The sequence below is a fragment of the Balaenoptera ricei genome, chromosome 17, assembly GCF_028023285.1.
Source record: "Balaenoptera ricei isolate mBalRic1 chromosome 17, mBalRic1.hap2, whole genome shotgun sequence".
Lineage (NCBI taxonomy): Eukaryota > Metazoa > Chordata > Mammalia > Artiodactyla > Balaenopteridae > Balaenoptera > Balaenoptera ricei.
This window is the reverse complement of record NC_082655.1, coordinates 81,099,339-81,125,140: the sequence shown is the minus strand read 5'-3', so window position 1 is coordinate 81,125,140 and position 25,802 is coordinate 81,099,339. Positions and strand designations below refer to the sequence as shown.

Here is a 25,802-nt window from a genome sequence, read left to right as displayed (position 1 = left end):
AGTTTGTGCATGCACGATGTCTTTTAATCCTCAAACTATTTAAGATATAGTTGCTATTGTTGGTAGTGAAGCAAATTTTTCATGGTCAAAAAAAGCTGGGAAGTGATAAAGCTGAGACACAAACATAGACATGACCCCAGCAGGCTTTAACTTGTACAGGATGGAACATCAAACCATTCTTAATTAAGCCGACAATAAAATGCACTGGCTCTTATAACTGGGAAATCTGGGAATAAGTCCTCTTCAGAGAATTCTGAGATTTGAAGGATATCCACTAACTCTCACCTCACCTGAATTCTTGGTTCAAAATCGTCCCTTTTTTGTCAGCCCCATGTTCGCCTACTACATACATACTTCCTCCAAGTGTGGGTGGGAGGTGTAGAGCGAGGGTAAGGCTACAGACCCCTTCAGGGTTATGTCATCATTGATCAGTGATCCCTGATCAAAAGTGGTTTTGTTCTCTCATACACCCATGGATAAATAACTAAACAAGCTAATGAGATGTGATTATTGGAAGCCCTATCAGAACCAGATAATGCAAGAAAGGAGGATTTCCCCCCCCAAAATTTAGAAAGTACTGACACATAGAGCTGTGCAATGCCCAAGTTATACACCCATCTTGGTGATGCCCAAGTTATACACCCATCTTGGTGATGAGTGCAATCTTTAAAGAACTAGAAGAGAGTAAAAATACAAAACCAAAACAACACACAAACCACGTGCCTGAAGAAAATACAAGCATCCACCTACAGGACAAATACTAAATGACTTTTTAAAAACAGTTCATGTAATTTTCCTTCTTTAACATTATTTTAAGAACTACAGTGGCTCACTAAGGTATGCCACGGCCTCGCAAATATAGTGATTGTCATGTTTGAATAGAGGAAGTCTAGAGAGGAATCTCGTTATGCAAAGTCTGGCTCTTGGATTGGAGGAGCAGCTTCAGCACCGCTGGGGGCTCATCAGAGATGCAGGATCTCAGGCTCCGCCTCAGACGTACCGAATCGGTGATTCATGGGCACGTCCGTGTCGGGTAAAGGTTAGAGACACAGTCTCTGGAGTAGCTCAGTGGGGCTCTTATCCAGACTTAAACACTTACAAGCTGGGTGATGTTGGGCAAATTTCTTATGCTTTGAGTTTTATGACCTTTTAAGTGGGGTGAGTCTAATAGAGCAAACACTTCAATATTAAAAAAACTGAAATATGTATTGTACACTTATCACGGTGCATGACACATTTAAATAGTCAATAAAAATGACATATATTTGTATTGAATCTGTAAATTTAAGCCAGTTTATTCATAACCTCTTCTAGTGGAACAGTCATGTGAAAACCATGGTAGGAAAAAAACATGCGAGTGAGTACGCTCTTTGGTATTCCAGGTACAGTGAAAACTAATATTCTCTTTGACTAATTTAGTTTTTGACTTTTAATGACTAGCTCCAGTGCTAGTTATTACAATTTTGTTTATATAAAAACTCAACAGATATAGAAAATTGTGTACCTTAGTATTTATGAAATACTATTTTCTATAAATATTTAAAACTTAAAATAAGGCTATTTATACATTAAAAATATAAATGTTATACTTCCCTTTGTATTATTATAAAAACTATAAATAACTATGAAGCAGAAATTTATTTTTATATTTAATACTATATAATATATTTAGTCCTAAAAGTAACAGAAATATGACCTGGTAATGTACTTTCTGCTGATTTGTTGCAGCACTCGCTGAGTTGCATGTCCGCTTCCCTCTGCTCACCTGGTACATGGATCTTTCCTTCTCTCAGTGGCCCTCTCACCAACCTCACCCCACACAAACCATAACAACTGCAGCAGTCACTATATATTTATACCTCCTAGTAGAACTCACCTTGCTCATAAGTACAGGAATCTAGCACAAATCAAACTGAAACAAATAAACAATAAAACTAGAACATGCCTCACCCATCGTTTTCCTTCCAGATACATCCTTTGCTTGGGTTTTATCTGCTGCCTTGGTGTGAGGAACAGACCATTAACCTCTAAAATTCCTCAACTTCACTCAAAATTCTAAAGCGCATTCCAGGCAGAAAAGGCGTCCACTAAAGGCCTCCAAATCCAATAAGCCCAGGAAGGTCCAGAATATCTCAGAGGTTCAAACACAGCTGTTGGAGGGAAAACACTGTGGTGTGATGGGGGTTGGAGACAGGGCCACAGAAGTGAAAATGCAGGTAACGCATCAACCTTTGGCTTTCTGTGTCCAGCCTACCCCATTTGCGATTGTGGACCACGTGTTTCTTTGCTTCCTTCCTCCTTGGCCCAGTAGAATCCGTTGCCCCTACTAAGGAAGGATCACCTGCAATGATCCAGAGCATGTGACCAGAGCTGTAGTGGACGCCCCCTGGCACCTGGGCAGTTACACCTGGATGCTGGCAGGATCGGGGCCCAAAGAGCAGACGGCACATTTTGCTGCAGCAACACTCGCTGGGGGTCACTTCTCCCTGCAACCAATCTGCGCATCTGACTACTGCTGACCCAGACCTGTTGAAGGCGGGGGATGGCATCAGGGCTCAGGACTGTCTTATGAGATTTATCTGCACTACTTGTGTGACACACCCTTATCCCCACCCAACAGGATTTCCCTACCTTGGATCAGCTGGAATGGTTCTACCAAATCCTTATGTGGTTTACAGGATCCACAAGGTACCCACCTGCATTGTCGAACCTACAGGACTCAGGTCCCTGAGCTCTAACGTTTGATATCTGCTCAGCTGGCACCTCAAGCCCTCCTGGTATTAATCTGCTTGCCTTTGCATCACCTCCTTTTTGGACTCAGTTATACAGCCCACTGTCTGGTATTTGGTAGGAAACCTGCACAGCCTAAGATTTCATCTTTGCGCCTCTCTGGTTTCAGGAAAACAACCCCAGCAAAACTGCGGTTTCTGATGGGTTTTTCACAGTCTGTGTTAATATTTAGGTATTCTTTTCTGAGGAAGTCTCCTTCCCTACCTCACCTCTCCACACCTATTCAATGCGCTTCTCTCTTTAAGAGTTAACATTTTCCTACCTTGTTCACGGTTGATCAAATAACATAAAAACTAAAGAGAATAATGGTTGTCACAAAAGACAGGATATATATCAGGCTGAAGGGCAGGGAATGTTACTCTAAGTAATTACCTTTTAATGGAAAATTTAAAGGACCGGCAGTAATTAAGAAAAGAGTAAACAAATTCACCTCTTCAGTGAAGAATTAAACACATTGACCAAGTAAAGAAAAGGAACACTAGGGTAGTTGTAGGATTTTATGGATGGAGAACAGTGAAGAAGAATGGAGGTGAGGAGAGAATACATCATCTCCATCATCAGTGGAGAAAGATGGGCACCTCAGCTTTCATAGTCCTTCAGCATCATGAATCTTTTTCTAACTATTTAGACACCGGCTGTTATTCTCACTGCTCTTTGCTTGTAGATGGCTGCACTGACTTTGGATTGCTGCTCTGTGTAGCTATTCTTTGCTATTCTTTTCTTTAGTGACCCGATTTACCACACCTAGGCACCGACTTCTCACATCTCTGTGTTCAGATATTATTTGCATTCTAATAAGACTTTCTACAGTATCCAATAGCACTTTAATTTTAAAATGTAAATCAGGTAAGGAGTTTTAGGTCCTGACAATAGTGCCTCGACTTTTTCTTTTCTGTTAATTGTGAAGAAAAGCTGATAAAGGATTCTGAACAAACCGCCTGGACTGCTGAAGTAGCATTAGGAATATTCTTTTGTATCAGTAAAATCTACTTTTATTTTCTAAAAAGTCCAATTGTAGATTCAATTTAATTTCTTGCTTTTGCATCTGAGTTTAAGTGCTTTGAAAACAACTTCACGTATCACACCTCATTAGATGATTTTAATTACAGTTCTTAATATATATGAGTGGCAAATTCATTCTGTCTTGCACGGATAGAACTTCAAATAATACTATTTTTATTATGTGAAGCAGGCATAATATTTGGATGTTATTCATACCTTCTTTAAAGTTGAAAGCCTTTTTCCCCTTGGCTTTCTCTGCTTTCATATTTTTTGGGTCTAAACTATACAGCAAATTTTTACTCTTATAGAAAACTAAATTTCAAAAGAAACACTGACATTGATGCATTGAAATTGATTTCAGCCTCAGGCTCAAATCATCCTGTCCCTCAGGAGGTGTTAGCAAGCACCAGTGTCTCAGTAACGTCTGTCAGCTAAATATGTTTTAAGCACCCAAGAACTGGTTAGGCACCAAATGCATTCCTAGCTTAAGAATCTAATTTAATACTGTCTTCCCAATATCCCTAATGCTAGTAATACATTTTTGACAACTACTTAGAATTCTCTGGGTTTTTTTACTTCATTTTTTCTATTTTCTAATTCTAATAAAAAAAAAAATTACTGTGAACAATTCAGTGGCACTCAGTACATTCACAATGTTGTGCAATCACCACCTCCATCTTGTTCCGAAATATTTCTATCAATCCAAAGTAAAACCCCTACCTATTAAGCAACTTTCCCCATTCCTTACTGCCCTCCCCAACGTCTGCCCTTGGCAAACAACCATCAGCTTTCTGTCTCTATGAGTTTGCTTATTCTGGTTATTTCACATAAATGGAATCAGTGCAATATGAAATTTTGTATCAGGCATCCTAAAAATGTTACTGCATACATCCATGCTGTAGCATGTTCCAGTTCTTCATTTCTTTTTATGGCTGAATGATATTCCATTGTATTCACATGCCATGTTTTGTTTATCCATCCACCAGCTGATGGGCATTTGGGCTGTTTCCACATTTTGCTGTTGTGAATAGTACTGCTGTGAACATGTGTGTACCTGTACACTGGTCTGAGAACCTGTTTTCGACTCTTTGGTTATATACTGAAGAGTGGCATTACAGGGTCAAGTGGTAATTCTATGTTTAACTTTTTGAGGAATCACCAAGCTATTTCCACATAGGCTGGAGCATTTTACATTCCCCCCAGCTGTTTGTGAGGATTCCAATTTCTCCTTAACTCACCCAAACCTGTTATTTCCTGTTTTAAAAAAAAAACGTATTAGAGCCATCCAATGGGCATGGAATGGTACCCCATTGTGGTTTTTTTTTTTTTTTTAACTTTGTGTTTGTTTATTTATTTATTTATGGCTGTGTTGGGTCTTCGTTTCTGTGCGAGGGCTTTCTCTAGTTGCGGCAACTGGGGGCCACTCTTCATCGCGGTGCGCGGGCCTCTCATTATCGCGGCCTCTCTTGTAGCGGAGCACAGGCTCCAGACGCGCAGGCTCAGCAATTGTGGCTCACGGGCCCAGTCGCTCCGCGGCATGCGGGATCCTCCCAGACCAGGGCTCGAACCCGTGTCCCCTGCATTGGCAGGCAGACTCTCAACCACTGAGCCACCAGGGAAGCCCCCCATTGTGGTTTTGACTTGCATTTCACTAAGGAATAATGATGTCGAGCATCCTTTTGTGTGCATGTTGGACATTTGCATATATTCTTTGAAAAAATGTTTTTCAAGTCCTTTGCACATTTTCCTAATTTTTGTTTTGGTTTTTATTTGTTGTAAAAGTACTTAATATAATCTTGATACTAGTCCTTATCAGGTCTAAGAGTTGCAAATATTTTCTCCCATTCTGTAGGTTGTCTTTTCACTTTCTTGATAACGTCTTCTGATACACAAAGTTTTAGCTTTGATAGTTAGATTTATCTATTTTGTTGTTGTTGTTGTTTTTGTTTTGTTTTTTTAACATCTTTATTGGAGTATAATTGCTTTACAATGCTGTGTTAGTTTCTGCCTTATAACAAAGTGAATCAGTTATACATATACATATATCCCCATATGTCTTCCCTCTTGCACCTCCCTCCCTCCCACCCTCCCTATCCCACCCCTCTAGGTGGTCACAAAGCACCGAGCTGATCTCCCTGTGCTATGCAGCTGCTTCGCACTAGCTATCTATTTTACGTTTGGCAGTGTTTATATGTCCATGCCACTCTCACTCTGTCCCAGCTTACCCTTCCCCATCCCCATATATTTATCTATTTTAAATTCTGTGCCAGTGTTTTTGGAGTCATATCTAAGAATCTACTGACAAATCCAAGATTACAAAGGTTTACCCCTGTGTTTTCTTCTATGAGTTTTATAGTCTTAGTTCTAATATTCAGGTTGTTGATCCATTTTTAATTAATTTTTTATATGATGTGAGAAAGGGGTCCAACTTCATTCTTTAGCATGTGGATATCCAGTAATTCCAGGACCACTGAAGAGACTATTCTTTTGCATTGAATCGTGTTGATACCCTTATTGAAAATCAGTCAGTCATAGGTGTATGGACTTATTGTTGTACTCTCAATTCTATTCCATTAGTGTGTGTGTGTGTGTGTGTGTGTATACGTATATAGTTACCTTTACTAGAGATCTTTGTTTCTTCTTGTGGCTTCAAGTTACTATATAGGGTCCTTTTATTTCAACCTGTAGGACTTCCTTAAGCAGGACTCCTTTTAGGGCAGGTCTACTGGTAATGAACTCCATCAGCCTGTGTGTATCTGAGAATGACTTAATTTCTCCTTCATTTTTATAAGATAATTTTGCCAGGTGCTAGTATGGAATTCTTGACTGACAAGATTTTTTTAAATATGTTATCCCACCTCCTCTGGCTGCCATGATTTATGATGAAAATTCAGCTGCTAATATGCCTGAGGGTCCCTTGCACATAACACACTGCTACTTTCTCTCTAGATTCGAGATTCTCTCTTTGTCTCTTGACATTCTGATCATACGCTCTTCACTGTGGATCTCTCTGAGTTTAGCCTATTGAGTTCGTTGAGCTCCTTTGATGTGAGGATTCATGTATTTCCTCAAACTTATAAAGTTTTTGGCCATTTTTTCTTCAAATATTCTTTCTGCCTCTTTATGGCTCTCTTCTCCTTCTGTCTCTTTACTGACTCTCTTTTGTAATGTGTATGTTGATCTGCTTGATGGTATCCTACAGGTTTCTTAGAATATGTCAATCATTCTTCATTCTGTTTACTTTCTGATCCTCTGGATAATTTCAATTGTCGTGTCATCATTTTCACTGATTTTTTCTTCTCATTTGAATTCCCAGCTTTTCCAGTGCCATCTGTTGAAAATGCTATTCTTTCTGCATCATATTGTCTTTGCTCTTCTGCGAAAGATCATTTCTTCGTCAAAGATATTTTTGCAAGTTCTTTCTGAGGTCTCCATTCTCTGCCTTTAATTTATGTCTATCCTTTCACCAATAACAAGTTGGTTTTGATAGTCTTATAATAAGTTTGAACTCAGGAAATGTGAATTCATTAAACTTATTTTTCTTTTTCAGAATTGTATTGGCTATTGTAGGTCCTTTGCCTTCTGATATTATAAAATCTCAGAATCATTTTGTCGACACCTACGAAATACCTTGCTGGAATTTTACTGTGAATTTTTTTAATCTATAAATCTACTGGGCAAGATTTGACATCTTAAAAATACTGAATCTTCTAATGCATGAATATGAACATGTCTCCATTTATTTTGGACATTTCTCAGCCACTATGTCAAATATTTCTACTGCTCTGTTCTCATGTTCTTCTCATTCTGTGACTCCATAAACCTGAGTGTTCCATAGCCCCTGGATGTTCCTTTTAATTTTCCTTTCTTTTTTCTCTTTGCATATCAGTTTGGAGGAGTTTCTTTTAACACATCTTCAAGAACACTTATTCTTTCCTTGGCCCTGCTCAGTCTATAAATGAGCTCATTGAAGATATTCTTCATTTATGATACTGTGTTTTTAACTTTCTAACATTTCCATTTTTCTTAGCATTTCCATCTCTCTACTTATATTATCTAACTGTTCTTTTATGCTGTCTGCTTTTTCCATTAGAGTTCTTAAAATATTAATCATTGTTATTTAACTTGTCTATCTGGTAATCCCAACATCTGTATTATATTTGAATCTAGTTCTGATGGTTGCTTTGTTTCTTTAGACTGTTTTCTCTTGCTTTTTGGCTGTCTTACAATTTTTTATTATCAATATGAAATGTTATATAGGTAGTAGAATTAAAGTAAACAGGTCTGTAGTGTAAGTATTTACATTAATTTGGCTAAGAGTTGGTCTGTGTCTACTGTTTTTTTAGATATAGGTACAGGAGTCTTCAAATTTCTCTACTATCTTTGTTTTTGTCTTTCTTCTGGACTGTAGGCTTCCATATTGTATGCTTCGGTAAGTTTGTGGGAGGGACTTTCTATAATGTCCCAGCTAAGCCTTAGTGTTTTATTTGGCCGATGTCTTGGGTCTCTGATCTTCTTGAGTGCTTCTCCAGTGGCGTGGTTTCTTTTTCCCTCCTCTGTATCCTACTCCCTTCCCTGCCTGATTGATTTTCAATGCATTTCTATGAACTATTAACTCCTGACTAAGGGTTACCCTCCCCCAGGTAATATAAGAAGGCTGGGGAGGGCAGGAGTAAGGTCCCTTTCCCAGTTTGGCATAAAGTTTCAGGGTTGGGCTCTGGCACTTTTTCCCCTAGAGTGTAGGTCTTTGGAGAATTCTCATTGTTTCCATAGTGATCACTTTCCCCTTTCTCTGCTAGAACCAGGAAGACACCCTTCCATGCAGATCCTGAAGGGGTTCCTGGAGGTGGAGCCCAGGGAAGCAGACCCCTCATGTAGACTGTGGTCTCCAGGAGCTTCTCACTCTCACCCTAGTTCACACTCATCCTGAAGCACTGTTCATCAATATTACCATCTAGGTGTTACTATCAGTTTATACCTCCTGTGACTTCCGCTCCAGCTAAACAAATCTGTATCTCTTTGTATTCACTTGTCTCTCCACAGTCTGTGATGGTGGTTTGCCCTGTTACTTTAGGATACTGGGTCAATAATTTTCTAAGTCCTTTCTGAAACATCTAACAACATTCTCAGTAAAAAGAGATAATTTTGCAATGATATGAATACATTACTAGCTTCTGACTTTTCCTAAAAAAGGAAGTTTGTTTCTTTATGAAGTACATAAAATTCAGTCATTCAAAGAATATGTGTCCATCATTATCTGGAAGAAAATTTTGGTGGAAAAATTAAATAATTTAAATGTTTGGTCCTGTTAAAATGACAATTTGATTCTACATGATATTCTTTCTTTAAAAAGTGGGTATACCATTTTCCTCTTCAAATATTTTTGCCTTACTTTTATAAATAATTCATAACTTACACATACCTTCTCTTCCACTGAAAAAATATTAAAAATGTATCCTTTACATTTACCCACTCCCAAATTATGTGTATTTTCAGCTCACTGTCTCCTTAAATATGAGGTACAAACACAGTATTTTCCCTAATAATTTGCTTACTGCCTAGAAGACTGCCTCAGAAATTCTAGCCTACAAAGTTTTGATAAAAGCAGCTGAAGAAGTGTGAAATATTTAATTAACAGTTTTATTGAAGATAAATGAAAGATTAACATTTATGTTCACCCCTTTAAATTGAAGGGAGTTTTTATTCAGATGATGAAATTGTGCACCTGATGTATTCAGTCTGTTTTCACCCTGAAAGAGGAAGGATAAATAATATTATCTATTTCTCCATTTAAAAATGTCAGGGAGCATCATAGGCTAAGATGAGTTTAGGCTCAAGTAGTGTTAGTAATAATCTTAAATTTTACTTTGGAAGATGATTAATCCTTCTTTAACACTAAAATACTTAATAATGTGTTTGATTCATTCTGCTTCATTTTATTGCAGTGGCCTGAAAAATTAAACCTCAAAAGAAATACTTTTTAACATCTCAAACTAAGTCTACTAGTCCCCATAATATTAAGTTTCACAGTGTTTTAAAACACTGGCATACGTCACATAGTGCTAGGGCTATTTAAATCGCCCCAGAGCATAGAAAGGAAAGGTAACATTCCAACTTCTTTCTAAGAAACAGAAATATAACTATATCATAAACATTGCATATAATAGACAACTCTAAGCTTATCTCACTTCAAATATTAATACACAGATCACAAATAAAATAGAAACAAACAATTAAATTGCACATTAAAACAGTAATACATAGCAACCAAATGGGACTGATTCTAGGAGTGAAAGGTTCGTCGTAATTAAGATATACTATACATTCAAACATTTATGTTTATAAATCTTAATATAAAAAGAATGTGATAATCTATATACTTGCACAGAAAACATTAGGCAAAACACCACCCTAAAAAAATAACTAAACAGTATATAAAATAGGAATTTGTGTATCTTTTTTAATATGTAAAAGATATATTCTCAGCCTAAAATCCAGCATCATACTTATTTACTTATTTAATGTTCGGCTAAAGTCAGGAACTAGGCAAGAACGGTCATTTCAGTTAAAATGGCATAGTAGGGAGCTCCAAGGACCTGGCCCTCGACAGAAACATTGAGGGAAAAACAAGCCAAATCTGTCTGAATCAAATTTGTCAGAACTCTGGAAAATAATCAGATTTATAGAAACACAGTGAACACTTAATCAGAAAAAAGTTGACTTAAACATAGTAGGAAGGCTTCGTGGCCTTTTAACTTAGTTGTTTCACTTCCCCTGTCTGACTCAGTGGTGGTGAGGATGGTAGCCCATGTTCCCAGGGTGGCAGTCTGGTTGTGGAGGGAGCAGAGTGGGCTTTGTTTTCAAGGAATTGTGTTGTCTGTTAAGCCTTTCTGATGGTTCCCTGATTGATGCAAAACATTTGCATCTGTTTAGCCTAATTTGAATTCTCTTAGGGAGTGAAAATCCCTAAGTGAACAGCATTGCTTGACAACATTGAAATTAACAAGCTGCTGATGCCTGGGATGAAAGATTACAGTTGGGACATAAATAGACATGCCAAAAAGCCTTGGAGGGAAAGCCAGGGAGAGAGTTAATTTAGGGCGTAAGGACTTCAAAATTCTCTGGCATATAACAGGGTATCTAGAAAGCCAGCCACATACTCAGGGAAAAAGTCATGCTCAGGAAGAAACGGAGAAGACCCTAGGCTTTCACCTCCAGCTGATCTTTAGACTCAGTATAAGCAGAGTGGAGGCTAAGTAAGACAGCTAAACAGTCTGGCTAAGCACCAAAGGAGTGCCAAGGCACAGAGCCAATCAGCAAACCCCAGGCACTAGAACCTTCTTCTTTTCTTTCTGTGTCTCTAGACATTTAAGGAATTCTGTGTCAAGCCAATAGCTTACCATAAGCTAAAGGAACAGAGACTTCAGAAACCACACATGACAAAGAATACAATCTTTAAAAAATAGGATAGTAAATGTATTAAACAACAAATGACTATGATGTGTAGTAAAGAATAACAACAAAACTGAAAGAGGTCAGCAATTTGACTTCCAGATTTATCACATGATAATATTCAAAATGTTTAGGCTTCAACATGAAATTATGAGACAGTCAAAGAAATGTAAAAGTACAGCCCACTCAGAAGAAATACAAGAATTGACAAAAATGATCGCTTCAGAGGACAAAGTTGGACGTACTCAACAAAGACTTTAAATCAACTGCTTTATATATAATCAAAAGCTATCGGAACCATGCACAAAGAACCAAAGGAAACCAAGATAATGGTGTCTTGACAAATTGAGATTTTGCATAGAGCTAGAATGCATAAAAAGGAAGCAAACACAAATTCTAGAGTCAAAAAGTACAATAAGTGAAATGAAAATTTCACTAGAGGAGTTCTAAAGTAGGAGAAAGAATGGTCAATCTTCAGAAAAAATTGAAATTACCCAGCCTGAGGAGCAGAAAGAAAACAGAATGAAGAAACGTGTAAATATTCTAAGAGACGTGTATGACACCATCGAGTATACCAACACACACAGAATGAGCATTCCAGAAGATGAGAGAAATAAAGGAGCAAAGGTGTATTTGAAGAAATAACGGCCAAAAATTTCCCTATATATGAATCTACAAATGGGAAACATAGTCAAATAGCTGAAAGTCAAAAACAAAGAGGGAATCTTGAAAGCAGCAAGAAAAATGATGCATAACTTAAAAGTTCACCTCCGTAAAATTAACAGCCAGTTTCCCATCAGAAACTACAGAAGACAGAAGGCAGTGAGACGAAACATTTAAAATGCTGAGAGAGAAAAATGTTAACCAAGAACTTTATATCCAGCAAAATATTCTTTAAAAATGATGGATAAATTAAGACATTTCTAGGTACACAAAAGATGAGAGAGTGTATTATGAGTAGACCTGCCCTAAGAGAAATGCTAAAAGGAGTCTGTCATAGTGGAATCAAAGCCATATGAAGAAATAAAGAATCCTGCTAAAGGTAACCACATTAGTGAATAAAGACTGTTATTACTGTGCTTTTGATCTGTAAGCCCTCTTTTTTCCCCTGTGTGATTTAAAAGACAAATGTATAAAAACAATTTTAAATCTATGTTAGTTGTACAACATGTGTAAAAAGTAATTTGTGATAACAACATAAAGGAGGAGGATGGAGCTGTCTAGGAGATGAGTTTTAGCATAAAATTGAAGCGAGGTGGATAATTTAACTGCTTTGTTATAAGTGAAGATGTTAACTGTCATCCCAAGGGTAACCAGTAAGAATATACCTTTAAGAATATACAGAAAACAAAGTGAAAATGGAACCAGGTGAAGAGATACATGGGGGAGAGGTTCCAAACAAGGGGCTTCCGTCCTCCTGGAGCTTGGGGCCCCATCCACATGGCAGCAGAAGTGTTCTGGATCCCTGATGTAGAAGCTCTCCAACAAGGGTGAAAAAGCTCCCCTTTGAGGTTATTTTTTGTTTTTGTTTTCCAGTTTGATTGCCATATAATTGACATACAGCACTCTAGAAGCTGAGGTGTGCAGCATAATGATGGGACTTAAATGCATCAAGAAATGATGACCACAGTAAGTTTAGTGAACACCCATCATCGCATATAAATAAAAAGAAAAGAAAAAGAAAAAAATTTTTTCTTTGTGCTGAGAAATCTTAGGATTTACTCTCTTAACTTTCACATGTAACATACAGCAATGTTAATTATATTTATCATGTTGTACATTACATTCCTAGTACTTATTTACCCTATAACTGGAAGTTTCCTTTGGGGTTTTTAATGGAAGCTTCATTACATAGCCATGATGGACTAAATCATTGGCCAATGATGACTGATTCAACTTCAAGCCCCTCTCTCCTCCCTGGAGGTCTGGGGGTGGGACTGAAAGTTCCCACCCTCTAATCACGTGGCTGGTTCTCCTGACAAACCAGCCCCACCCTGGGGTAGGATCCAAAAATCACCTTCAAAAACATAAACCCCGTAATGATGGAAGGGGACTTGTTGTGAATAACAAAACACCCATTTCACCTTTATGGTTCTGAAGCATTTTCAGGAACTGAGGACAAGAGACCAAATATTATAACAAACGATGTGCCCATTGCTCTTATCAATCAGAAAATTCTGATCTGGGGAGCTGTGAGCCAGGAACTATGCAAGAAGACCAAATACATCTGAGAAATATATTTTGGACACCTGAATGACCAAATATATATATTTCACATAAATCGCAATATCTCAGAAGCCCGTTGTCAAAAGAGGATTCTTAGCAATGGGAACAGATTGGCCTCAAGTGCATGCTGAGGGAATGAGAATGAGAGAGTACACAGCAGTGGCTCTCACTATTTCTATGTCTCCTCAAAGTACATACCATGAAGTGTAATCTCATAGACACTTGGCAATACATCATTCACACAACAATTCCAGGGCTAGGAAGGGTGATTCATTGAGAGGAGAGCAGGTGAACCTAGAGCTTAGCAGTGGTGAGTTCTGTGTGGCTTGAGCCCGCTGCAGGCTCTCGCACACTCTCCAAGCCCACCCCCACCTCAGTCACCTCTGAAGAAAGCTGTGTGCTGTCACCACCTGTATGCCATACAACTGCCCACATAAGAGAAATGATGTTTAACTTATTTAAAATTTAAAATTGGGGACTTCCCTGGCGGTCCAGTGGTTAAAACTCCACACTCCCAATGCAGCGGGGTGGGGGTTCAATCCCTGGTCAGGGAACTAGGATCCCACATGGGAACTAGGATCCCACATGTCGTATGGCCAAAAAAAAATAAAAAAAAATTAAAATCGATTGCTCTGAAATATTTGTAGAAAAATGGGAAACCATATACAGGAAGATAAAAGAACTAACCAATAGATGTGCCCATTCACTTTTTGAATAAACACTAGAAACTGATGCTTAGAAAAATAAATAAAATTATCTTTAGAGTTGAAAAGAAGCTTTGCATACTTTCAAGATTTAAAAAAATATGACAAAATGTAGTTTGGGGGTAATTCTTACTATTTGTTATTAAAATAAAATATAACAGCCTGAAAGTGATAATAACCACACAAGCCTTTGGTCCACACACTGACTAAGCACGTTTCCTTCTTTTCCAGCACCTCTCTGGCTTTCTTTTCATTTGAGATGAATGCTTGTGTATCTAAATGAACAGAAGATTAAAGGAATGAACAGAACAGGGAAATACTGTTTCTCTATTACTTCCCTGTACTTTAGGGAAAAGTTATATCCCAGTAATGCTCTCAAGTTATTATCTGTTTACCCTTTCCTTTAAAACATACATATTTGAGAAAATGAAATGTCAAGGACTCCCATGGTAATACTTTCTTTTGCAACCCTCATGCTGAAAGAAGTTTCTTGGTAATGTCTCAGCTAAATTGCTTCTATTACAGTTGAAGCCAATTTTCTTCAGCTCTATCCTTAGTGAAAATAGAGGGCAGTTCCCCCCAAGTACAGTGCTCTTGAATACAACTTAATTTACCTTCAGTCTCTCCTATCCCACATAAACTGTTTCATTAACTCTTTTCCAAAGAGGCTGCTTAAGTCTCCTCGTCACCTTATGAATCTGGGAATGAAGTTTCCCCAACTGCAAGTAATAGATGTCACAAATCCTAATTAGAAAAAGCACAACCTCAAATTATTTTTATTCTATGTTGCTGCTCTACATATATCTGTATGTAACTCTGCTGCATCCAAACGTATTATCGCACCTGCATTTTAAAAATGAGCACTCCATTACTTTCTCACTTTTAGTTTATTTGAGCACTGAAATCTCTGTGCACTTTCCCCAAAAAACAGTACCGAAATCGACTAACTGTGTAACTCTCATTTCAAAGTGTAGAGAAAAGAGAGAAGAGGCTTTACCTCAGTGGAAACAGCTGTGGGCAGAAAAGCAGAAGAAGAGACCTTTAGAAAAAAAGACTAACAATGAATCTAAAATATTTGTAAAATCAACAACTAAACATACACCAATAAAACAATGATGTTCTTCATATGGGCTACAATAATAATGCCAAGAAAGAAAAGCACGAGCCAAAGATAAAATAGTGAGTTTTCCCCACCTCTCCTCTGGAGTTCTGCAGGTCTCTTCAGGAGCAACCTCCCCTCTGAGTGGTGGAAAACTCCACTGTCTGGGGAGAGGTGGTGGACATGTCCAACAGGGGAGCCGTTAGCCGCCTGGAGCTATTGGACAGTTAAAAGGAAGCTTGTCTGAATTGAGGTGTGCTGTGATGCAAATTATACACTGGAATTTGAATGTTTTAGAATGAGACCAAGGTTGTAAAGTACCATTAATAATGCTTTGTGTCGATTATATGTTAAAATGATAAAATTTGTATATTTAGATCGAATAAAATATATTAAAATTAATCTCACTTTTAAAACTTAGGTGGCAAGTAGGAGGTTTAAGAGTACATATACATGTTGCATTTATGGCTGATGTGCCATCATTACAGAGTGACCTTCTTGTATCCATTTTAATATTCATTTCCCTTAAGTCTGATTTTCCTTGTGGTTATTTAAATTAGATTTCTTTTTGACAGCATGGAGTTGAGTCTTTATTCTATCCAATCCAACAACCTCTGCCTTCTAAGTTTCCCACTTAGATCTATAATTATTGTGAATATTGATATTAAGCTTAAATCTACCATCTCAATATTCTTTTCCTATTTGTCATATATGTACTTTGTTCCTTTTTTGCTCTACCTCTCTCATCTCTTGGATTAACTAAGATTTCTTTTTTACTGTTTCTAGTTTATCTCTATTATTATCTTTTCACTTCCTCTCTTTCTCTCTTTTACTGGTTGCTTTACATTTTTAACTTGATATAAGCTATTTTATTTAATATTATATTTCACTTATTATATAAGAAACTTACAGCAATATACTTCAATTCCTCCATCCCATTCTTTGTCCTATTGTTTTTACATATTTTACTTCTACATATTCTATAAGCCCCAAGCTACACTGAGTGTTCTTTTAACTTAAAAATTTAATAATTTTTGAAAGAGATTAATAAATGAGTAAAGTCTTTAAACTTGCTTACACTTTTACCAATTTCATTCCTTTGTGGAGATTTTAATTTCCCTTGTGTATAATTTTTCTTCTGCCTGAAAGACTTCCTCAATATTCCTTTTAGTGTACGTCTCCTGACAATGAAATCGCTCAGCCTTTGTATGTCTAAAAAAGTCTTTATTTTTCCTTTAACTTTGAAAGACATCTTTGGTGGATAAAGAATTTTAGTTTATGTATATTTTTTCTTTCAGTTCATTCAAAATATATCTTCATTTTGTTCTGACCTACACTTTTTCTTAACAGAAATCGGCTACTATCCTTCTTCGATATTTAATGAGTGTCTTTTCCTCTGGTTTCCTTTATGATTGCCTCTCATAAGTTTTCAGAAATTTCACCATGCTTTTGTACAGTTTTGTTTATGTTTATTCTACTTTTGTTCATTGGGTTTCTTGGATATATGTCCTCTCCCTTTCTGGAATCCCACTATGCCCACGTGTGACTGTTTAATACTGTCTCACAGATCAGTAACTCTCTGTTCAATTTTTAAATTCTTTTTTTGGGGAGGGAAAATTGTTGGATAATTTCTATTGCTATGAATTCAAGTATGCTGCTCTTTAGTTTTGCATCAACTAATCGTCTGTTAATTTTACCTGAGAGGAATTTTTTTTAAATTTCAGACACTATATTTTTCATCTTTAGAAGTTGGTCTTTATATCTTCTGTTTTCACCTTATAATAGTTATGGTTTCTTCAAAATTTTAAGCATATATAGCGTGTTTATAATTCACCTTTTGATGTCTTTAGTAGTTCCATCTTTATTATTTCTGTAAATGTTTTTATTGATTGCTTTTTCTTCTGCTCATGTGTCTTATTTGCATGCTTTTTTGAATGGCTGAACATTTTTGATTGTATGCCCTACATTAAATTTTTTGTTGGTGGTGGCTCTATTTTGTTGTCTTTCTTTCAATAAACTTTCACTTTGGGCAAATAGTTAAGCTTTTTTGAATTAGTTGCATCTCTTTGAGGTTTGTTTTCAAGATTTGGTAATGTTCATCCAGGTAATGTAACCTTAGAAGTTTTATCCACTCTGCCTTGTGTGCACGCAAACTCTTCCCAGCCCTGTTAGGACACTAGACGTTGTCTGTCCACCCATTGAGGGTGGTTCTTTCCCTAGCCTCAAACACTTTTATGCAAACACACATCAGTTCTCAGCTAAAGAACCACGGGGAGCCCTCTGCAGATCTCTGGGGTTCTGTCCCCCTGTGAAGCTCCATCCTCTGTTCGAGGTGGCCTGTCCTCCCTGAAATCAGAGCTGTGCCTCTCAACTCAGTGAGGTCAGCGGACTCCCTGGGGGCTCCTTCTCCCTGCGCTGCAGACAGAACATTGTTTCTGGCACGAACTGGGAGCTACAGTTGAACTGACCTTGTTTCTTCCCCTTCTCTGGGGATATAGTGTGCACTGTATTTTGTCTCATGCCTGACCACCAGTATTTCATATATTCTGTCGTTGCTGATTGTTTAATGCATTATTGCATATTGTTCAGAACTGGAAGTCCCTTAGTCTCTTTCTTAAAAAAGTTTTACAGTTGCCCTTCTCTTCATTTTATCTTCCCTTTTAGCCATTTTCCATTAGGTTTATTTGCTTTTGTGTTCCTTTTAATTTTTTTCTTCATCTTGAAATGTTTTTCACTTCCAGTTCTGGCATATTTTATTTTATTCCTGAGTTTTTCTAATTTTACTGTGCTTTATTTCTTCTATCATTTTCTAAGCGTGTTCTATCACATTTGGAAGCAGTAGGTGACATTTAATCTGTTTTATGGGGATGTCTTCCTGGCATTCTTTCACTGTCAGTGGGGTGCTCTGCTGCTCCCCTGTCATTGTTAATGACTCTGGGTGGAATCAGAAGTTGACACTTTTCTGCGCCTCACAGTTTATATTAAATTAGTTTTCCTGAAGTCAACGTGAGGCCATATTTAGCAGAGCTTTTTAACTTCTTAGAGCCCTCTCTGCTGTTGTTTCTTGTTTGTAGGTTTTCAAGCTTCCCTAGACCTGTTTCTTCCATTAGTTTTAGCTGAGATTTTGCTTTCCTTTGTTTTAATATCCTGGTCCTACTCAACTTTGTTTCCACCTTGAGTCCTTTCCCCTGAGTGTGGGACTTAAAGCTGACCAGCCCTGACTGGTCAGTTTCCAGAGACCACAGAAGTTCAAGAGTTCAGGCCCTTCAATCCGTGCTGCATTGGACCAGTGATCTCAACTTTAAGACGGAGCAAAAGTCATCCCAGTTTCAGCTGCTATACTTGCCCCACTTTATTTGATTACTGGTGGGCTATTTTGTTCTAAGTTTATCATCCACCTTATTTACTCCTTGTGATTATTTCTACACAGATGCCGATTGCATGCAGGTGTTAAGGATATTCTCCATCCACTTGTACTTTGAGGTTTGTGAGGATATTTTGTTTTTATTTTACTGAATTAGAGATTCAGGGAAATTAAACAAAAACATACCACCACTGCTGCTGTCCTCAAATGCTAACACCCTTCATGCTCATTATCTCTCCTGTTTGCCTTTGCTCTATTTTTAAAATCAGAAGATTAGTTTGGACCGTGGATAACCTTCATCCTAAATCAGTTTCTAAACTGTTGCTTCAATCTCCATGTGCCTCTACTTCTTCTGTAGTTGCAAATGTGCTTTATATTATTTTGTTGTTGTTATTCAAATGTATTTATACCCAATTTTTTAAAAATAAATTTATTTATTTATTTATGGTTACATTGGGTCTTTGTTGCTGTGCACAGGCTTTCTCTAGTTGCGGCGAGTGGGGGCTACTTTTCTTTGCGGTGCACGGGCTTCTCATTGCGGTGTCTTCTTTTGTTGCAGAGCCTGGCCTCTAGGCACACGGGCTTCAGTAGCTGTGGCATGTGGGCTCAGTAGTTGTGGCTCATGCACTCTAGAGCGCAGGCTCAGTAGTTGTGGCGCGCAGGCTTAGTTGCTCCGTGGCATGTGGGATTTTCCCGCACCAGGGCTCGAACCCATGTCCCCTGCATTGGCAGGCGGATTTTTAACCACTACGCCACCAGGGAAGCCCTATACCCAATATTTTTACTTTCATAAGAGCTTCACTAAGGCTTCCCCAGCCAGTGTGGTTCTAAGATGTGAAGTCTGTGAATAGAGCATCCGTCATCTAAGTGGAAGTCGTCACCAAAATCTAGAGAGTATGTGAAGCAGCAAGTTAGTGTAAAAAAGCTCATGAAGGAAAACAATGAGTTTAGCAAAATACAGAAGGTAATCTAAAAAAATCCCAAAAATACCATTGTTCTGTGTGGTGGAAAAGGAAGCATTAGGATTCAGATTTCTCTAGGGAACCCTTTTAGGCTGCCAAGTTCGAGGTGATTTGAAGTCTTTTTTAAATCGGCTTATGTTGCTTAGACACCCTCAGGGTGATGGTTACCCCATAAACATCCCACGGACATTGTGCAGTTAAATAAGCAGTTTTTTTTTTTAATATTCTCAAGGTTATTTTTTAAAACTATATCTGTGTAAAGTTTAAAAGTGATCAAGTGTACATATTAAAGCTTACACATTCTTGGGGCTTTTGTAGAACCCTTAGCTATCTTTGTCACAAAATCTGCAACACTCTGTTAAAATCATCTGTGTTTACGTCTGTCTCCCTCCTACTGGCAGGGACCATGTCTTTTCCACGATTTTGTATCTAGTACCCAGAAAAAAAAGATATAATATAAAAATCCTCACATAAAAATCCCAGACCAATGCACCAGACCAGTCCGTAAATTTAATTAATTCGTCTGACAGTATGAAAATGGAAGAGCTCACTAAAAAAACTGGGAGCTATAATCCAGTTGGTGGTTAGACTGTGATTACCTGCTTGAAGCCTTACTTTGCTTGAGGGAAACTTTTCATCGATTTCTACAAGAGCATGATAGGATCAATGAACCTGGGACGGCTGCAGAATTTCCCAAATGGTTAGTAGGTGTCAGGTAGATGTGACAGGAAGAAAAAACTCACAAACTTGTGCTAATTATATATCATTTGTCCGGACTACTCACAACTTTGGTCAACTTTACAAACCATGGCTAATATTAGTCACAGCAGTTAAAGATATTAAATGATATCTTTAATCCTCTTTGTCCTTTTGTATTTTCCTCTTCTTATATTGAATATTTTAAAATCATTAAGTCCATTTTCTAAAAGAAATTCAATGTCTGCAAGATACCTGAAGCTAACCTATTTAATTAATTTATATTATCAATGACTGACTTCCTTTTAAAGTATTAAATGACCTCTTGGATTCCCACATAAACATTTCTGAGAAATGAAAAAAAAAATTCTCTTATGAGACTAAGAATGAAAACCAAGATTTCCTAAACAAGTATTAGAATACAGGGCAAAGTTTATGCAAATTGAAAGGCATATGGGAATAAAATGGGAAATATAATTGCTATTTTGCTATGTCAAAAAATACACAAATGACTGAAAGTTTTATGAGAAGACATTACATCCCTTAAACCCTCTTTTCTCTGGTCAAAGATCCAGGGTTTATTTCTAGCAGAGAGCTAGGCATCTCTGTCCCTACAGATGGCATACGGTCCTACATCTCCTCGATCTACACCCTCCCAGCACCATTTTAATTCTACACACCCCCTGAAAATAACAAACAGAGACTGGAAGAAAAACATTGTGTTCTAAACTTTCTCAATTCCATTGGACCCAAAAAAGCTATGCTGCTTTTTTTTTTTTTTTTTTTTGGATTACTTATTGTGTACTGAAAGCAGTAAGAGGTTCCACGACACCAAATAAACCAGTTCTGAGGTTTTCCCCAAGATAAAGTTTAACAGCTCCAGCTTCTTCATTGTTTATCAAAATACAAAAGTAAAAAGTAGAGGTTATCATTTTTCGATGGCAAATCTGACCCTTGCAGGCTGAGGGAGTAAAAGCACACGTAGACAGGGGCTCCAAGGGGCTGGGGCTCAAGGATGACCCCCAGCGCTACTGCTGGTGAGACCCCAGAGAGCCTGGAGCAGGCAAGCAAGGAGACTGCAGGGCTCCCGCTCAAACCAGAGTGTTCCAACCAAAGTGCCCATGCGGACCCAGGAAAGGCTGGGGTTCCTGCAAGGGGTCTGCGCGCGGTGGCTGCAGCCCCCAGCCCGTCTCCTGGGCGGCCACGTAAGCACAGGTACAAGCACAAACGCTATGGGGTGTGGGATGACCCAAGACAGAGCAGATCACAGGGACCCTATTGTGACCATGCAGAATGGATCATGGCTGGTTCTGCCCCGTTTCACGTTCCCAACGGGAAACAGACCACTGGTGGAGTGGACTCAGGCCATCACTGCAGAACCTACACTAGGCACATTCCTCCCTTCTGTGTGTTCAAGTGTCCTCCTTATCTTGTATTTGTAACTATTTTTAAAACTGCACTGAGTTTGGGTTAAAAACCAACCACCGAAATGGATCTCAACACAGATGTAAAGCCCAGAAGAGGAACATCGGGCTTGCCTGACACAGCGACTCCTGGATGACCCGTGTGCCTGAAATCCCTTCTCGGTACTAAACAGTGGGTTGATTTTCTTTCTACAATAAAAAAAGCTGAGTAATATTTCATAGGAGTACCAGAAACTGCCTCATTGGAAACAAAAACTATTTACATTAAATAAAATCCCAGTGGCAGGCTGCGTCTGCACATTTACATCATGGTGAAGCACACTGTGACCGACCGTGGAGATCGCTTCTGGCGCTCACACCCCAGGGGCACGTTTGCCACGTGAGAGTAAAGCGAGGGTAGAAGGAGGGAGTGAGGGGGAGGGCTGCCATTTGTCATGTGCTCCGTTAGACTTCATATCGAGGTGAGGTTTTAATTCCATTCTTTGGACGGATTCCGGATGAATGGCTACTTAGCTCATCTTCCAGCTGTAGAAGGTTTAATTACCACCAAATACTACGGCAGTCACGTGCTTGTTCTCGTTTGGAAAATTGGGTGCTTGTGGTTTCTCTATTGGAAATAAGAATAAGGTCTAAAGTTCCTGATAAGGTTGCCAATTGAAGATGAAAAGATGAGTCAGAATGCCCAGTATTTTTCTCAAATCTAAGAGGTTTACAGCAAGAGTCAGCAAACATTGTCTGTAATGAGCAGTTAGTAAACGTTACAGGCTTTGCGGGCTGTACAACTCATAACTCTGAGTTGTAACTTTGTTACAACTCATAACTCTGTTGCTGTATGACACTGACAATATGAAAATGAATGAGCCTGGTCGTGTTCTAATAAAACTTTATTTGTGGTCCCTGAAATTTGGATTTCATATAACTTTCACGTGTCATGAAATATATTCTTTTGATTTTTTTCAATGAATTTTAAATGTAGAAAACCTTCTCAGCTGGTGGGCCGTAGCAAAATAAAAACCTATCCAGTGCCATTATAAATATACATTTACAAAGTCTTACTACATGAATATTTTTACATCACAACTTAAGAATGCAATCTTAAATTAGTCTTAATTTTAGTTTTAGTTTATGAAAATATATTCAGAAAAAATCCTGGAAACATATGTGAAAACATTAGCATTTTAATCTCTAAGAGTAGGAATTTTGCATTCTTTCCACTTAGTCTTGTATACATTTTAAGTATTTTTCCAAACTATCTGATCTGAATTATAATTTTAATTCCAACACAAAGTAGTCTCAGTCACTCCAATGTGAAAGATTGAAAGGATTCATAATTGCTATTGTATAATACCATGTGCTCCCACACATGCTTTGTTTTCGTATAGTAAACACATATTCACCTTCTAATGATAAAAATGTTAACATTTACTAGCACTAATAGTGGTTTGTTTTACTACCTTCTAACATTTTGTTTTCTTAGGGCTCTATTGCTTTTAATTAGCAAATGGGTAGGCCTGGGGGTAGCGGGCACTCACCGTGGGAGCAGAGCTGGACCAGGAGACAGGGCACCCCATCAGGTAGCATCTAATCGTCCATCAGGCCAGCTAAAGGAACTGAGGCAGAGGTCAGAACTGCTTGTGTGAGGACTGGCTCTGCTGTCATCACCAGTGGTCAGGTTCTCTAGTAGACAGGTAAACACAACCACAAACAAAGTATCAGTTAGCCAGAGTCGACCAACTCTCATTTAAAACTTCCCACCCAGGTGACGAGTCTCACCTCAAGACCAGTGGCTCCCCCGACCCTCCCCAGGGCGCCCCTGCCTGATGTGGCAGGTGGAGGTGGCTTGGATGGAGCCCTTGGACAAATGCAGGGGAACCTCTTTGGTGTAACGTATATGAGAAAATAAATGTGATTTGTAAGGAGAGATACTTGGGGGCTTTTGAACTGTCGAAAATGTACGTTCAAATGCAGAGTCTCCGGAAGCGTTTATGTTGATAACATCTTTGTGTTGGCTGTCGGGGCCGTTGCTTCCAGGGTGCTCCTTATGTGGGTCTAGTTCATCTATCGTCTGGCTCTCTGGAGCATCGCTCTAGCTCTGCCACCAGCATCCTACCGGGACCCAGTCTGGAAATGCTCAGGGTCCGAAGCCTCGCGGATGCAGACTCCCGGCGCCCGCGAGCCTCTGGGCCTCAGCACCTCACGTGGTCGGCAGCCTCTCCTCCGCGTCTTCCTCGGCAGCGTTTCACGTCAGCATCCCTCTAGCGGGCTTGCGTTCCGCGCTGCAGCTGCAAGAGGTCCTGTCTCGCTTTGTCCGAGGCCCCTTCCCGCTCTTGTCTCGGTTTCTGAGGGTTTCCTGTGCCTCCCGCTGCGTCGTACAACAAAGGCACTGACGCTGGCGGCGGAGTGGCTGGAGTCTCTCAGCTCAGCTCCTGGTTTTTTTTTTTTAATCTTTCTGAATCGCTCCCTTTCTCTCCTCAAAGCTTCTCTGCCTCTTCTGCAGACGCGTGGGCTTTCTTGTTTTCAGATCCCGACTTCTCTGTGATCACACCCTACAGAAAATACTGACTTAACAGATGTCCAGACGTCGGATTGTTACAGTAGGCAGGGATTTTGTGTAACCAAATACATTCCCAGCAAGAGGTCAGCTTTTCTAGAAGATAAGCTTTGAGGGCAAAAGGGCTCGACTTCTTGCTTTGTTCTAATGGTATCCACCTCCTCCGGAATGAGTGAGAATCCCTGGGCCGTGTGGTCTGAGCCCTCAAAGCAACAGCCTCTAGGCGGCCTGGCAAAGCACCTGTCTGCACGTGCATCTTTTCTGCATCATAATGTTGTAGCTTCAGGCCCGTGAAACTTGGATGAATCCTACCATCTCTTCTGCATTACGTGGGGACTGTCCTGAGTGTTTCAGGAGGCAGTGGCCTGGGTACAAGCAGACGCCACGATCGCAGTGAGGATGGTCACAGGCAAAGAGCGCTGGTGATGGAGGAGCCCGGGCCCCTGGGGGCTCAGGCGTGGCCCGTGGAGCCTGCCGTCTGTGCTGAGACAGGACTCGGGGCCACGTAAAGGCCACCCGGGGTCCCCTGTACTCGTGCTCTCTGCTGCCTTTCCCTCCGTCAGGACTCATCTCTTCAAATCCGTGACCACCTCTGGACATCCCCTCAGTAAACGTAACCAAGTGCCTCGGACAAGATGCCGGCTCCTTCTGCCATGACCTCAAACTGGTTTTCAGAATTTCTCTGCAGAAACCATTCGTCATGACTCATTTCTCCCTGAATTTTGCCACCAGAGGACAAATAGTGGCAATTGAGAGTTTTCTTTTCAATGTGTTTGCTGCACTAAAATTCTAGCTTTCTGTCTGTGCCTGGGGAGCAGCTGTCTTCTCTTCATATTCAGAGATAAAATGAGGTCATGTAATTTACAGTGACATGATCCCAGGTGGCACAAGTTCAGAGCCGAGAACAGTCTCTCCTCCAGAGGACACGTGACCTATGCCTCTCCTTTGCAGGACCTTCAAGGGCCATCTTCGAAAACTGCGAAGTAAGCTTCATGTAGGTCAACTGTGGAGCCTGTAACCTTTAGCAAGAGATTGCTTGGCCAAATTTGTGTGAAGCCAGAGAAACTTATTTTTTGTGAGGCAGGAGAAGTTGGGGTGATGGGAGAGAAGAGATGACAAAGTGAGCAAATTATAATCACACTTTTATTCATAACTTACCGCCCAGTAAAAGAAGTGTACTTGTAGGAAACTGGACCACGGGAACCCGTAGTAGGACAGGAATGTGTGCGTTTATGGAAGCAGGTGAGTGTCGACTCCAGTTACCTGGGCGCGATGATTCCACGTAGCCCCACCGCCCATCCTGCAGCAGACGGGACCCGAGAGAGCCCCAGCTTACAGACACGTGCACGACGCACAGTGAAGTGAAGAACGTGATTTGTGCTTTTATGAAGTGCCGTCCAGGAGCATTCTGTGTTACTGCACTGAAAGAAACCAGATGTGCCCAGAGATAACATATTGCCTTGCATTCCATTTAGAGAAAAGCCAGCCTAGAAGACTGCCCCCCGTGTTTAAAAGCTAACAAAAGAGGCTGT

General features: G+C 39.4%; 1 protein-coding gene across 8 annotated transcripts in view; it reads right to left on the bottom strand.

Annotated features, from left to right (window-relative positions):
- Positions 1-25,802, bottom strand: part of LOC132351928 (uncharacterized) — a 366,712-nt gene that overhangs the window by 4,855 nt on the left and 336,055 nt on the right. Inside the window, exons 4-7 of one of the 8 annotated variants that reach the window (XR_009498529.1) lie at positions 25,429-25,691; positions 23,252-23,396; positions 15,369-15,489; positions 9,449-9,542 (exon numbers count right to left, since the gene is read on the bottom strand). The gene's annotated coding sequence lies outside the window, so the exon portion shown is untranslated. Of the gene's footprint in view, positions 1-9,448; positions 9,543-15,368; positions 15,490-23,251; positions 23,397-25,428; positions 25,692-25,802 lie in introns of those variants that run through there. The other 7 variants (XR_009498528.1, XR_009498530.1, XR_009498526.1 and 4 more) reach the window with 7 other exon arrangements.